The 16,378-nt window shown below is 39.8% G+C and overlaps 1 protein-coding gene across 4 annotated transcripts in view; it reads right to left on the bottom strand.

Moving 5' to 3' along the window:
* The window catches only part of Actbeta (inhibin subunit beta), a 204,898-nt gene that overhangs the window by 64,762 nt on the left and 123,758 nt on the right, over window positions 1-16,378 (bottom strand). The window contains exon 1 of one of the 4 annotated variants that reach the window (XM_070282367.1): window positions 8,876-9,011. The exons of the other annotated variants lie outside the window; for them this stretch is intronic. The gene's annotated coding sequence lies outside the window, so the exon portion shown is untranslated. Of the gene's footprint in view, window positions 1-8,875; window positions 9,012-16,378 lie in introns of those variants that run through there. 4 annotated transcript variants of the gene reach the window in all.

The following is a 16,378-nucleotide window of genomic DNA, read 5'->3' as shown; positions in this document are numbered from 1 at the left end:
TTTATGTCTAATAGGATGCCGAGATCATTAACCTGGGTTAATTTTTCTAAGGCAATCCCATTAATGGAATACGTAGCTTGCAGAGGACAAGAACGATAAAAAGACATATGCTAGCATTTTGATCCATTAAGTATTAGATCATTAGCTGAACACCATTCTTGAAAGTTATCAAGGTCAGACTGAAGACTGCATTGGGCAGAGATGGATTTGTACTGAAGACAAAGCTTTACATCATCTGCATACATAAGAACTAGAGAGTTCGTTAAAGCAGGGGGCGGACCAGACGGGACTGTAGGTTTTTAAATAAAACTCTTTGTGTCCTTCCATCTAAATAGCTGGAGATCCACGTTAAGAGGTCTATAGGAAAACCCAGTATATTCAGTTTACTCAACAAGAGTGAGTGATTAACTGAATCAAATGCTTTGCTGAAGTCTGTGTAATTACATCGGTTTGATATCCCTTACAAAAGCCATCTATGACATAGGATGTCAACTCCAGTAAATTTGTGCTGGTGGAGCGACGCTTAATAAAGCCATGCTGACAGGGAGAGATGATCGAAGAGCATAGGTGTTGCAAGTGAGGGGTAATTAATTTTTCAAATAACTTTGGAATTGCCGACAACTTAGAGATGCCTCTGTAGTTGGCAGCCTCAGACTTTTTCCCTTTTTATGTAGGGGAATTATGAATGATTCCTTCCACTTAAGGGGAAAAATCGAGGTTTCCAAAGATAAGTTGAAAAGTCTTTAAAGAGGTTTGCACAGAGCCCTGGCACAGTATTTTAGCATACAGCCTGGTACTCCATCGGGGCCTGGCGAATAAATGGGTTTGACCCTTAAAAGACCAGATAATAAGTTGTTCTCAGAAAAAAACGGATAGAAAATAAGATTTGCTGCTTGAATGTTATATGCGTAAGGCTGATCAGTCAATTTAGGAGGAGAATAAGTTGTTTGAAAAAATTCTGCGAATAGATCGGCAATGGCCTGATCAGAAGACGCAGGAATTTTCAAACGTAAGCAGGGGTGAAAAAGATACGTGTTTACGCTTAGTGTTTACAAAATTATAAAACTGCTTTGGATCCTGAGTAAATTGTATCCGGCAGCGGTCAATATAATTCCTATAACATTCAGCGTTATGCACGGTAAAATTCGACCGAGCTAGTAGGTATCTTGAGAAATCAACACTACTGCAGGTTTTTTTTTATTTGAGTAAAAGCTTATTTTTTTTATTTTTTAGGTAAGTGAGGCACCTTGTAAACCAAGGAGGATTTGTTGAAGCGGACGGATATTTCCGAGGCACACATCAGTCAAAAAATGTATTTAAAGTTAAATAAAATTTTTCTAAAGTGACATTGGGATCAGTGCACGCCAGAATATCAGACCAATCAAATGTATCGATAAGGCTATTAAGTTTGTGAAAATCAGCTTTACGGAAACAACGAATCTTATTTACCACGCTCGGAGACATCTGATCGATACCAGGAGTGGTTTCGATTGAGACCTCCAACGTGGGGTGATATGGATCCTCTGGGGTTGAAAGGGGAAAAGCTCTGGAGAGAGCAGTACCATCAGGGTCAGATACAAAACATAAGTCTAAAAGCCGACCTAGCGAATTTCTAACATGATTGATCTGACCTAGGGACATGTCAAACATGCCCGCGGTGAAGTCATGGTAAGTTATAAGTGACAAAGATGGTGAGTTATCGACGTTGGACCACTTTAATTCTGGGATATTAAAGTCGCCCACCGCTACGAGTTGCTCACGATCCGTCATAAGATTAGAGACGTATCGAATAGCGGACAAATGCTGCCAATATGTGTGCGGCTCAGACATAGGAGGTATATATGAACATGTAATTTATAAAGCTTTCACGGACATAGTGATTTTAACGCAAATAAATTCTATGTCACCAAACTCTTGGGATTTCACCTCTTCAGAAGCAAAAGTAGAGTCTACCGAAATGAGGACTGCACCTCCTCTTCGCTGAGATCGATCCCGTCTTAAAGTGGTGTACTTACTTAGAAAAACTTCGGAGCTAAAGATCTCCGGATTTAACCAAGTTTCTGTAAAAGCTATTATATGGGATGCAAAGAAAGAACTATCAGATTATAGCTTGGGGAGTTTGCTACGTAGCCCCCTAGTATTCTGATAGGTAAGAGTTAGTGAGGAAACTAGTTTTTTGGGTTAGAAGAGGTGGAGGGTTGGTCAGTGGTTCCGATATTGGGAAGTCTCACTCCCACTGGTTTATTAACTTTTTTTTTCACGGAACTAGGCTGATGTTCTTGGACGAAAAGATTTCTGGCCAAAAACTGGGAGAACAAATCGTCTTGAACATCAGCGCGGGCACACGAATCTTGAGAGAAGACGTGCACCTTGTATAATTATATTTAAATTTTTGTATGTCCTCCACATTTATATCGGCTTTAGTTTTAGCTTTGATATAACCCGAGATATCAATATGTTTCGATGGAGGAATCACCTGTCACTACAGCATCAGTCGGTGCCGGTGGTCCGGACTGTGGAATACCCTTTTGGGTGACTCTAATGGGGGTTTCGTTCCCTAGGACCTGTGGCATCACTTGAAGAGATGCCATGGCGGACATATCAGACAATTGCTCATTATCCCTGAGAAATTCTGACGAATTTTTCTCAGTTCTAGCCCTTGGGGTGGCCAGAGATATAAGCGGCTGCATTAATGTCGGCTGAGCAGGCTGAGGCGGATCAGAAACAGCGGATTTCTTACGCTTAGGGGACTCATTTAGCAGCTGAAGGCCACTAAACTGAGTTTCAAGCGCACAGAGCTGGTCATTGATTTTACGAAAACCAGTGATCAGTTCTTTAAATCCATTTTTGGTCTGTCTCATGAACGACCTCATTTCGCCTTGCACAGCACGACAAAGACCTACGGGAAATGGCATTCGAAACTGATGCAGTGAAACCGGCACACTTGGCATGTAGTCCAATTCTCACATAGCCAGCAATGGATGGCAGGCTGGGATGACGAAATTGTCTTGTTACAAGACTTAATAGCACAGACAAATTTAAATTCTATTTTATTTATTTTTTTTTTTTTTTTTATTTAATAAAACAAAAATTAATATTTAAAAAGTTAAAAAAACACAATACCTTGAACCACTGTGCCAAATAGGAAGCCGAAGCGAGAGCTTTGAATAGTGCAAAAGAGAAATGCAGAAATAGAGATAAGCCGGGGAAGACGCAGAGCTGAGCTATGCTTGGAATAGAATTTAGACAAATTATTAATTCGACTCCAAATATACCACAGCACTCGCGAAGCGATACGGTTTAGGCTTTAAGATTGTTAAGATTCACAAGATTTAATTCACAAAGTATGTAAACACCGGTTTACAAATATTTGTCATAAACGCAGTGTGCAAAAAAAAAACACGACCGTTCGCTTAAAAGAAAGAGACGGAATCAGTCCAAAAGCAGTTTCTGCTATTTGCGTTAAAAAGCTTAAACTGGGATACTGCCACTTCCCTTCCGTCGTATAATTGCCGATTAAAACTACTAAACCCTCCTTTAAAAGAGCGCCGTACTTGTGCTGGGGTTATGCTACTTCATGTGCTTATGTGCTTGGACAGGTTGACTCACAAGTACTTCTTAAAAAATTAATGTTTTGTGTGCCTAATAGAGTAACTAGATCCTTCCGACCCCTTTGGTTACCGATTTCTAGGTCTAATTTTGCAGAACACGATCCATTCCGCGTTATTTGTAAAATCTATAACTCATTGTCTCATTTATTGTCCCCTGAACTATCCCTAGATGTAATTAAATCCAAAATTATGGAATATCTTTTAACTTAATTTATCTTTACTCTTATCCTTATCCTTACTCCTAGTTATAATAATATAGAAATAACAGATAATTGTTAATAATGAATGAATGATGGAGATGGAGTTAAATTTTTGGGCTTCATTATTTCGGCAGATGGGATCAAAACCAGGGTTGATAAGGTAAAGGCCATACAAGATTTCCCTAAACTACAAATATTAAAACACGTTAGATCATTTTTGGGATAATCTGGACATTACAAAGGGTTTATTCGTGACTTCACAAATATGGCTAAGCCACTGACAATACTCCTAAGGGGTGAAATCAGCAACTTTCAAAAAATGTTTCAGGAGAAATTAAAGTAAGATTGGACGATGAAGCCTTTGGAGCCTTTCATTATTCCCTTACATAAAAAAGGAAAAAATTCCGATGCTGCCAACTACAGAGAAATCTCTTAATTGTCGGGAATTCCAAAGTTATTTGAAAAATTAATTAGAGTCGGTCCACTGGAGTTGATAAATCACTTCTTAAAAACACAAAAACACTTCTCTTCACATCTGAAGAACACAAAGAGTATTATTTAAAAATATACATTCCCGTTTGTTGCTTGCAACATCTGGCGTCCCTCAAGGAAATCATCTTGGCCTGTTACTATTTACTCTTTTTAATAATGACTTGCCCCCTGCTTTAACGAGCTCTCTAGTTCTCATGTATGCGTATGATGTTAAGCTTTGTCTTCAACACAAATACGCTTCTGCCCAATGCAAGCTTTAGTCTGAACGAAAATTTTTAAATATAGTGTTTTCCGACTGATTTAATGCTTAATGGATAAAAAACTTATGTCTTTTTTTCGTTATTGCCCTCTTTAGGCTACTTATTTTCTCTGTGGGATTACCTTGGAAAAATTAAGTCACGTTAATGACCTCGTTGTCCCATTAGAGTCAGAACTCAAATTGGCCAACCATAATTTCGCATTGGTTAATAAGGCTAAAGGCTAAAGGTGTCCTATGTTACTAAAAGTTTATTTATTTCTTTGTTCCGTCCGGTAATAGAGTACGGTTCATGTGTCTGGAGTCCCCAATACTGAGACCGCATCGAATCCATCGAATCGAAAAGAATTTCTTAGCATTTTCACTTAGAGGTCTCAATTGGGATGTAAGTCTTGATCTTCCCTCTAATAGTAGCAGACTCTTACTTATAAACTTACCTTACCAACCTTATCTAATCGTAGGACAATGCTGGGTGTAGTTGTTCTACAAGACCTCATCAATGGTGATCTAGATACCCAGATTTTACCAATAAAATTACATTTCAATATTCCTAATAGAAGGACAGTTCCCTATTCCCTTAGCCATTGTAGTTCGACATATGCACAACACGACCTTCTTAGGGTTTTATGTTCGAGCCACAATGGTCTTTACTCTATCATCTCTTTTTCTCCCCTTCAAATTTAAAATCAAATATTTTAAATTTCCTTACCAATTCCTCCTAGCTTAATAAATAACAAGTTACCAACAAATCGTTTCTCGAGCGCCTCTCGGTTGTCTGGGCCTCCAAGCTTTATGATGAATGCAGGAATGCTACTTCAAAAAAAATTTAAACTTACAACCGATGCTTCTTATTTTGCCATAGGAGCGGTTTTTTATAACGGGACGGTAATCCCATTACCTTTACATCACGTATCCTTACCAAAACTAAAGAAAACTATGCATCCAATAATAAAGAAGTGTTTGCCAAAGTATGAGCTATAGAGAACCTTCGCACGTCAATCCCTAACTTACGCTCTTAGTAATAAGAATCGCAACGTAAAACATAAGAGATGGAAAGAATACATAAAAAGTTTGTCCATATGATAGAATTTATGCCTAAAAATTCGAACATGTTTGCAGATGCAGTGTCAAGAAACGCACAAAGATATTTTAGAGAAGCTTCAATAAATATTTTTAAAAAATAACTTTTAAAAGAATTACCATTCCCCAAGGATCATACGATCATAGTTACAAAGATAAACTATTATATATAGATAATGACCTAATGAAAATGCTAAAAGAAAGGCTAGATCACAGAATATTAAATAGACTTTTGGAACCAGCCTAAAAATGGTTGGCCGGACCGAAGAAAAATTCAAAAAATAACTAATATCGGTACTATAATAAATATTCAAATTTTCAAAGACCCTCGTGTTTCAAATCCCATATACGGTATAGAATGGGAAAAAACTCACCCGTCACAAATTAAGTAAAATTGAAAAAAAATTACAAAAGAAAATATAATGTTTATGAATGTTGAAGAACTACTAGATTTGCAAAAATTAAAAAGTCCTCAATAGGCACGCTCTATATGGTAAACATACCGTTGTAAGGAAATGAACTTTGTTCATCAATGAAGATAAACCCATTAAAAAAAAATTAAAATATAAATGTAATAAAATACGAATAATTATGATATGTAACAACAAAATGTAATATATGCAATATGCAACGCCCAAAAATTAAATTTGTAGTAGAACTACAACTATTCTAGAACTATTTGTTTTAGTATTTGTACTATTTGTATTTGTACTATTTGTGTTTTAGTAGAGATAACAATATAGATCTAAGTAAAGATACTTGTGTAACGGTACACCTTTTTTTTAACACTCTTTGTCATCATGTTCCAGACCACGAAGACCATGCAAAGAGACGAAAATAAAGTAGACTTATATGGAAGCTACCTCATCCAATAGGAAAATTCCACCATAAGAATTGGCGACGATGAACACGAAGCAAGATATGTTATTTTACCACTCTTTCAAATGTTGGCTAAAAAAAACTGTTTGGTCAGTGTGGTTTTTCAATGACAATCCGCTTAAAAATAACAGTTGAATTAAATAATTGCACCTTATAAGTTATTTATTCTGCAGGCAGATAAAACTGGAGGTTGACATATACGATTTGTATGTGCATAAAGGCCAAACCGCGAGTTCAGTAGCACACGAAAGTTGAATGAGTTCAGCCTCGAAGAACGAGTACAAATCAGGGGGCAACGCCGTGCATCAAAGTATTAAATAATACTTTTGTACATAATAATGCAATAAAGTATTATAAATAATTAATTTCATCTTCTTATTTGCCGATTGTAACTGAAGAATTTATGTTTATCCATCGCGTTGCTTGGTTTGTTTACTTTTTGTGAAAGTCTGACAAGACTTAAAAACCTAATTTGATATGTCTGGCATCTCTACTAAAATAAAATAACGAATTGATATGTGTCGCAAACAGGGGTTATTTCTTTTTCGCGCTTTCAAGAAACCGTTTTTTCCATTGCATAAACGTAGTATATGATAGACCAGTATATGGTGCTAAGCAGTGACTTAATGCAGTGGTCGGCACTTAATACATTGATATGATTTTAACACATTAGTATTAGTAACGAATAGCAGAAAGTATGCTGTGAGCATGACGTTTTTACATATTTATATCGTGTGTGTGTGGCGGAGCTCGGGCAGAGAAATTTCCTATGCCCGCGGGATAGGGCCGTGCCGACCACTGGCTTAATGTAATTAAGAGATAGTGTGGCCTGACAAGACATTGCGAAGCTTAAGCTCTCTCAAGATAGGACTGATGATATCAAGCGTCCGAAAAAGAGTCGGTTGGCGACGAACTAAGGCGATATGTCCATACTTAAGCATAATAGATAAACTATAAATTAATTGAGAAGCTACTGGCTGACCCGACAAAAGCAAAACAGATGAAGGATTTTCACGGTTGCCTCTTCAAAAATTTTTAATGAGCCAAAAAAAAACATTAAAAACCAGAAAGGAAAGCTAACTTCGAGCGGAGCCGATGTTGATATACCCTTTCAGTTAAAACCGGATATATATCGCAAACATCGGATATAATTGGCCGATCCTTATGAGAATATGATAACATAACCCAATTTATTATAATAAAAAATCTAAAAAAAGTCCCAAGCTTCTATCTTCAAAAATACCAAAGTTGGTATTTTTACCAAAAACCATTTTTGATCGTTCAGTTATATGGAAGCTATAGGATATAGTCGACCGATCGTTATGAAATTTGGGTTGTCGTATTAATTTACCAAAAATAGCTCTCACGTAAAATTTGACTCTAACTTTAAAAACACCAAAGATATACCATTTCCGATCAATCAGTTATATGGCAGCTATAGGATATAGTCGGCCGTTCCCGGCCGTTCCCGGCCGTTCCGACTTATATACTGCGTGCAAAGGAAAAAAGGGTGTGTGCAAAGTTTCAGACAGACAGACGGACATGCTCATATCAACTCAGGAGATGATCCCGATCAAGAATATATATACTTTATAGGGTCGGAGATGTCTCCTTCACTGCGTTGCACACTTTTGGACCAAATTATAATACCGTCTGCAAGGTATTACAAGGCCTCGAGGTGCAAGTCCTCGAGGTAGGTAGGAAAACTGAGTTAGGAAGGCTCGGTGAGGTTTACGAGGGCGTCAAACTGGTTGCGTTGAGCTGGTGCAACGTCGCTTGTAGGCCTCGAGCAAGAATTTAGATTCCGGAAACAATCCAGGAACCGGCCCAGATTGTCACCACGCCTCAGAGATGTAGTCCACATGTTTCCACAACGGAGTGCGGAGTGGCGAAGGTGGAACAGATGTAGAACTGGCCTTACAACTAACAACTGGACTTGTATACAAGCAGATACTCAACTCCGTATCTCATTGGAGAGTGTTGGACAAGTTATTCTTCTCCGACCATAGATACATAAAAAAATCCCTACTTTTCAAAAGCTCAAAACCCCATGAAAACTAACTGGACCAAATATTCCCAGACCCTTGAGTAGAACATCACTAATGCTAATTTTACTCCAATCGGAAAGTAGAACCCTGTTTAGGCAAAAGTCAGAGACGAGAAAAGCCTCTGGACTGACTAGAAGGCCTCCCTGCCCACATATAAAAAAGGATTTATATTTTATTAAAGGATTATACCCATAATCCCATGTTTTAATACATGTGTTAAAACCTGGTTCTCTGGCCTAAATAGCCACAAACATATAAAACAACACAAAGACTTTGATACAAAACATATATATTTGGACAAAAACTTACGCTGTCTTGTGAGTTGATTGCACGAGCGCCGTTCTCCTTAAAATCCATGTTTATGAATTTATAAAAAAATATTTGTACCCGTCAAATAGTTGTACACGTCAACACACAAACTGTACAGTGTGTTGGAAAAGGCACAAATTTAGTACTCACGAACAAAAAGTATAACGATATACTGTACTCACTCGAAGTGAGTACACTAAAAATTTTGTGCTACTTTTTTCCGACCTATAGAATACACTGTACAGCAAAGGTCGGCACGGGCCTATCTCGGGGGCATAGGAAATTTCTCTGCCCGAGCTCTGCCACACACACACAGTATAAATGTGTGAAACGTCATGCTCACAACCTACTTTCTGCTATTCGTTACTAACACTAATGCGGTAAAATCATATCAATGTATTGGGGTGCCGATCACTGCTGTACAGTATAGAATGAGTGCAGTGTTTTTAAAAACACTACACTACTGTACAGATCTGTTATGTCAGAAATGAGTACATTCGTACTACGAGTGAAGAATTTCTGGTTATGCTTCTAGATACTCGACCAAGCATGCCGTCGGACGAAAGCATACCTCCCACACACTTTGATTTGAATTCACTGCTTCAAGCCTTACAAATCGGCTGGTAACGACAAAAAATTTACCTCTGCAAATCTAACATACGGGCGAAATCCAAACTGACTCTCGAGCATTTTTATAAGATCAACTGCTACTGCTGGGAAAACTGCTACAAACGTGGCTCAAGTAATGTATTGTATTTCTACCCAAAGCGGACAAACCATCTTATACGACCTCAAAAGATTTTAAACCAGTGGTCGGACACGAAAATTTTCTATGCCCCTGGAATAGGACCCTGCCTCCCACTTTTTCAGACCTAGAAAGTGTCATAGGCCTCCACTTAAGATGCTTCCATAGCCCTTCCCTCATATCCAAAGCAAAACACGCATACAGAAAAGGGAAATCCACAGAAACTGCCCTTCGTGCTCTTGACTCGAAGATTGAAAAATAACTCTTCCACAAGGAACACGCCCCTGATGCATTTTTAGATGTAAAGGGGGCTTTCAACAACGTTCTCCCCAACACCATACCCGAAGCCCTGACGAATCCATAGCCCTACCTTCATATCCAATGCAAAACACGCATACAGAAAAGGGACATACACAGAAACTGCCCTTCATGCGCTTGACTCTAAGATTGAAAAATAACTCTTCCACAAGGAACACGCCCTTGATGCCTTTTTAGATGTAAAAGGGGCTTTCAACAACGTTCTCCCCAACACCATACCCGAAGCCCTGAAGAATCATGGGGCAGATGGACACTTGGTGGGACTAATTGATCAATTGCTAACAAGCACAAGCGGGCTCATTATTTTTTCAAGGTCCGTCTGTCGAGGAACCCCGCAAGGAGGAATCCTCTCCCCTCTTCTATTGAACATTGGGGTCAATTCAATACTATGCAAGATGAAAGAGTGGTCTGTAAATTAGTGGCGTACGCGGACGACGTAGGAATTACATTCACAGGAAATTATGCTCCATCACTCTGTGACCTTATGAGCACAAAACTAAAAGCCCTAGTCAACTGAACAAGCAGCAACGGCCTGGGGTAAAGGCGCAAGCTAGTTCTCTTCAGCAGAAATTCCTTTCCTCAACCCTCCAATACTGAATAAACAGAGGCTGTCATTCAGCGTACATCAGGATGGCGCTCTCAGAACCATTCCGAACGATTCTCTAAACACCTTATTTAATTTACCCAATCCAGAATTAGATGGTATGGAGCAGGCGAAAATTACGGCAAAACGAACCACTAATCCCTATCAGCACAGACTACTGTACTCCCAGAAACCACACAAAAACCCTCTTTAACACCATCATTCCCAAAAGGAAAGAATGAAACGCGCAAACCTTAGACCCGGATCGATCTCAAGTAACTCAAAAATAGTCTCAGCCTGTAGATCATCTCATCACGAGATGGCACCACAGTATGACATTACGCTTACTTGGGCCCAGGTTTCAGAGACATAAAAGGCAACTCCATAAAAAAGCCGACAGACGTTTAAACCTAACCTAATCTAACCAAACTCGCATTTAACAATATTGCAGTAGATGCTCAAAAATAGATGATGCTCAAGTCAAAAATAGTATGTGTAGTAATAGAAATAACACTATACGAAGTGCAAACCGAAACAACTATCAAGGCAATAATAGAAAAATGAAAATCGATTATTTTCAGTGATTCTAGCATTTATTTATAAAATATTTAAAACGCCAGCCCAATTCGTAAATGAACTGGAGAATATCCGCAAATCTCTTGAATCATCACATATTGATGGAAGAACATGCTGACAAATTCAGCAAAAAATAACCCATTTCAGTAATTAATAAATTGCGATAGTGGTAAACTAAATGTAATACTGGAGGAGAGAACATTTAACTCAATGAACGATACAGTAACCAAATTTATACACTAAAGCACACTGCAATCTAATAGCCACAGTATAATTTACACCATTAACAGAGTCGTTTCTTATTATAGAGCATTTCTCGCAAGTAACTGTTATCCTTTTTTTTTCCTTATGTTCTGTTCACGAGAGCAACCGAAAAAAATAAGCACAATCACTCTCCGAGCAGGAGACTTATTTTCTTTTGATTTTGGTTTTCGGTTGTGTGTTTTACGTTGAGAGGTTTGTAAGATGCGTTTCTACTGAACATAGCTCACTGAGATATGATTGACGCTTGCACAGAGACTCATTAAAGAACCGATTGACCAAAAAAGGCAACACAAACAGTTTTTTCAACACTAAAAAAAAAACAATGGGACGTAAACCATTTTCGTTTTAATTATTTTTTCTGCACATCCAAATTTTATAAAGGCAACTAAAACAAAACCAACTAACTTTCACATAAAGGCAAACGGCAAACAAAAAAAAATAACAAAAAGGAGGAAACAAGGAAAGATAAGGTTGGACTGGGTTATGTTGGACTAGGACTGTTGGTCAGGCCCGATACACTTAGATCTACTTCAGTTCCTCATACAGGGACTTAGTGTGTAGCTATTTCCCCACCCTGAGGCTTTAGTAAATATTTGTATTCTAGCCTATAGGCCAAACTATAATGACAATCAAAATAGAGCCCCATACAATAACAGAGGTAACAAACGCGGAGGAAATAACAGCTGCTAAGGATTCACATATGCACCTATAAGATAAATAAATACTTCTCTCTATCTTCGCAAAAAATAAGCTAGAGTCATTTCCGATTTTTCAGTTGTTTGGCAGGTGTAGGATATAGGCGGCCGATCCCTATGAAATTTGCTAAGTCGTATTATTTTGACAAAAATAGTCTGACCAAATCTCGAAGTCTAAATACACCAAAAATATTGCATTTCCGATCAATCCGTATATACGCCCAGAATATCCCATACTGCTGCTGCTATCCATAGCTGCAGATATATTTCATAGCTGCTAAAATAAATGGATTCTATATTTGGGAAAATAATACGACATACTACATTTTATAGAAATCGGCCCTAAAAACGACTAAAAAGTCTATAACTTCTCTAAAAATTATCCCATTTGGCTGCTTTTTGTTATGTGGGTGTAGATAAGCCATTAAAACAATATGGCATGTGCGAGTTAGGGTTACGATTAGGGCTAGGGCTTAGTTAGGATTAGTAAGGCTAGGATTAGTTTGGGCTCTCCTTATCTTATGTTAATTAGTTCTGAGCTGACAGCCGAAGAATAAAGGCACCTCTTCCATGTCTTGTGTTTTATTTATAATCACCGTTGGAGGAATAACTGGAGCCACGACCCGGCTACCAGTTTACAAGAAGAGGATCAGCAGCATCATCGTCACTGATCGTGGCCTCCACCTGGTCTTGATCGATGCCCTGCATCATTACAGGAATGCAGAGACATCTACAAAGTGACCGACCGTTGTGGGCAGCAACTTGCCGCATCGGTTCCGTCAAAACCCATAATTCCGTGAGCAGCACGTGCCACGGTGGAGCTGTGCAAGTGGAAAATGTTGTAGGCAAACACGCTTCCACAACTAAAGAAAACCTTATCTTATATACATATGTATATTTCCTATATATGTATTTATATGGGGTCGGCAGCAAACGGGTGCCGTTTTTTGGGGGCCGTCAGCCAACGGAAACAACAGGGGGACCTACGCGCAAGCAATTGCGTTGACAGCAGGGAAGACCTCGATGCCATGGTGGACACGCTAACGGTGGCGTGCGCCAGGGCATTCAATAAAGCTTATCCCAAAAGCAGGGCCCAAAGCACCTCAGGCAGTACAACAAAAAAGGGCCCTGCATAGGGCAAGTGCCCAAGTGCCCTGCATAGGGCAGAAAGGAATGCCTCCCGTCTCAGAAAGGTCCTCGCAACAACTGCACCGCTTTTGGATACATTAAAATCTCGGAAGGTAGCTGGACCACGTCCAGCAAAGAAACCCTGGAGGCTCTCACAAATGCACATTTCCCGGGATGGTCTGTTATGACAAATGCCTTTCATTGGCGGAATGTCATAGTTGAGCACAGTTCTGCTCGGGATTTTGAATCCACACGACTAGCCAGAGTTATGCATTGAACTGCATTTATTTATTTATTTACTTGCTAATTAATGTTGTCTATGTTGGTTAAGTTACAATTAATATTAAATGGGTCATTACAGGGAGACTACAGGGAGAAATCTGGGTGGATTCTAAGCTCACTGAAGATGGAGCGATAAATCGAAAAGATAAATAACACCCGTACATGCCGCCCCCGGAATTCTATTGTGTTATTGGACTTCCTTAGTTTCGGAGTAGGATTGGTGGTTATTGGCAATGGACATAACTTGGAAAGGGATCTCTTATAGGTTCCAGAAACGGTTCTTCTCCAGGATGCAAATCGATTATTCGAGCCATCTTCCATTTGTTTTGAGAGAGCCGGTCATCCTTGATTACAACTATGAATGAGTTGACGGACTTGTCTGAAACAGAAGGTTCCGCGGGTGCCAAACAAGGTCCTCCTATGAGGAAATGCCCGGGAGTAAATGGGGTCAGATCGTTTGGATCTGCTGATAAGGGGCAAAGTGGACGTGAGTTTAAACATGATTCGAACTGGGTGAGCACTGTGGATAGTTCTTCATAGTCATAGCAGTGAGTTTGAAGGAACGATACAGATGGGTGGGTTGAAATGCCTTTGGATTCCACGGGCCGTAAGAGTGGGTGCGATGTCCGTGTCGATGGCGTTCGAAACTCCTTTTACTAAATGCGATAAGAATTATCTGCTCCAATGAAATTGGTTCCTCCGTTGCTGTATAGATGTTTGCACAAACCTCTACTTCCGATAAAGCGTTGAAGAGCCCAGAGGAAGTGTTGAGTTTCCAGAGGAAGCGTCACAGTCCTGTGACGGCTTCTAGATGTATTGCCGTGGTTGCTAAACATATAAACACTGCAATATATGCCTAAAAACACTAAAAACACTGCGAGGTCAGTAAAATGATGCATTTTGGGTATAATGCTTCTCGAGCTTCTCGAAATTCTGGTACTTGAGTCTCGCCCACATGATGAAGTCCTAGTGGGTGGCGTAAGTTATGCAGATACTTTTGGACGTAAGCCATAACGAATAAAAATTTGTTATATGATGAATAAGAGGTGATGATTAAGTCGTCAACTGAACAAAAATGTGATGTGACGTTCTTTCTTTCTTCGTGATGTTGGTCAGGGAGATGAGAGTACGTGTTCTTCGGCCACCGATTCTCATTCTACCGTAGCCACCACCTTCTCAATCGGGACCGAACCACCTGATGTCATGCCTGGCTAGCTGATGAGGGGTAAGAGCCCTTGAAGCGCAATCGGCTGGGTTTTCTCCCGAAGATACGTGCTGCCATTGGGTTGTCGTACTTATTTCCAAAATCTTGGTTGGAATTCCTTTAATCCAATATAAAACGATTGATGCGAGTCCAGAAATTAACGGACATGGGAATTCCGGTGGCTGAAAACTGCGTTAGTACCCATTTAGTTAGTTGGGCAGCTAACACTGCACAAGAGAGTTCGATTCGAGGGATCGTTAGTGGCGTGACTTGACTCCGTGCTGTCAATAGGGCCGTGCACACTCTCCCGGATTGACATTGTATTCGGGGATAAACACAGGCTGCGTATGCTTGCGAGGAGCCGTCACAAAAGGCGTGTAGTTGGTGTGACTGTGGTTCACCGGTCTGGTGACCAAGCCATCGAGGTATTTAAAACTTTTTAATGTTTGGTAAATGATTTCGGAATTCTTCACATCGGGCTTGAAGAATTGAGGGTAGCGAGCTATCCCAATCGAGAGCGGGTTGGTTTTTGTCTAGTAAACGTTTAGTAAAGGAGGCCGGAAGGAGGTCAAATAGAACCTTGAAGCTATTGAAATCTTCGTGTACTCCAATAAAGTCCCAGAGTTTTAATAGTCTTCTAGAAATCTACTTCTACATTTCTCTCTCTATACTTCATTTAATTGCTAATGCTAATGTTAATACTAATGGAGTTGCTAATGGGTAGCGATGTTGTTCGTCGTGAGCGAGCTGACGGCGCACGCATATGGCTGTATACGGTGCTGATGCAGTACCAAATGTGATTGTATTTAGGCTGTACTCGGCTATTTCGTTTTGATCATTCCCCCATAAGATGCGTTGAAATTGAGCATCATTCTGGTGCACGTCAATACTGCGATACATTCGTTGGATATCTGCTGCAAACACGTAACGATGTAACCTCCACTTCTTGATGACTCCTCCTAAATCATTTTGTAGCGGTGGGCCGATGCACAATATGTCGTTAAGGGATTTTCCGTTCGAAGTGGTACATGATGCATCGTACACCACCCGAACTTTGGTCGTTGTACTGTCCTCTTTTACCGGAGGGAGTATGCTGCCCGGCAAGCACATACTTGAAAGGTACTGGGCTGGTCGCTATGTACATAGCTATAGCTTCTAGTCTGGGGCGCTGGTAGGCGTACCATCCGTGCCCATGCACTATATACCTCTTGTGGGTATATTCGAGTGCCGTGGTCGTAATCCCTTCAGTGTGGAACACGCCACGTAAAACATGTTCGGAGAGATCCAAGACGCTCATTGTCCTTTTTTAACACTACGTGGTATGAGTAGAGTATATGATACTCTACATGATACATCTTTCTCTAATAGAGAGAGAGTACATGATGAGAAATACTGTTGACCTCTTGGAGTAATCATGTGATGGCCAGGTTTTTGCGGTAGTGACTTCGGAGAGTTTCTTAAGGTCAAAATATTCCTTGATGATGGAGTGATATTGCTGTTTAAATGGGTTGTATCTGTTTAGCCGACGTTCTAAGAGGTGGAATCTATTGAGTGCGTTTTGGTAAGACTTTCCGATGACTTCTTCCTTGTCAAATTCAGTTTTTAACGGAAAAGGTATTTCCGGCCGGTCCAGGTATTTTCCATTGGGTTGTCTGGTGCAGGTACGCTGGATCTTGATCTTCACACCATTGTGCTTCTGCTGTGAAAG

Source organism: Drosophila bipectinata, chromosome 4, assembly GCF_030179905.1.
Source record: "Drosophila bipectinata strain 14024-0381.07 chromosome 4, DbipHiC1v2, whole genome shotgun sequence".
NCBI classification, from domain to species: Eukaryota; Metazoa; Arthropoda; class Insecta; order Diptera; family Drosophilidae; genus Drosophila; species Drosophila bipectinata.
The sequence above is the reverse complement of the archived record's forward strand: the minus strand, read 5'-3'. Positions and strand labels throughout refer to the sequence as shown.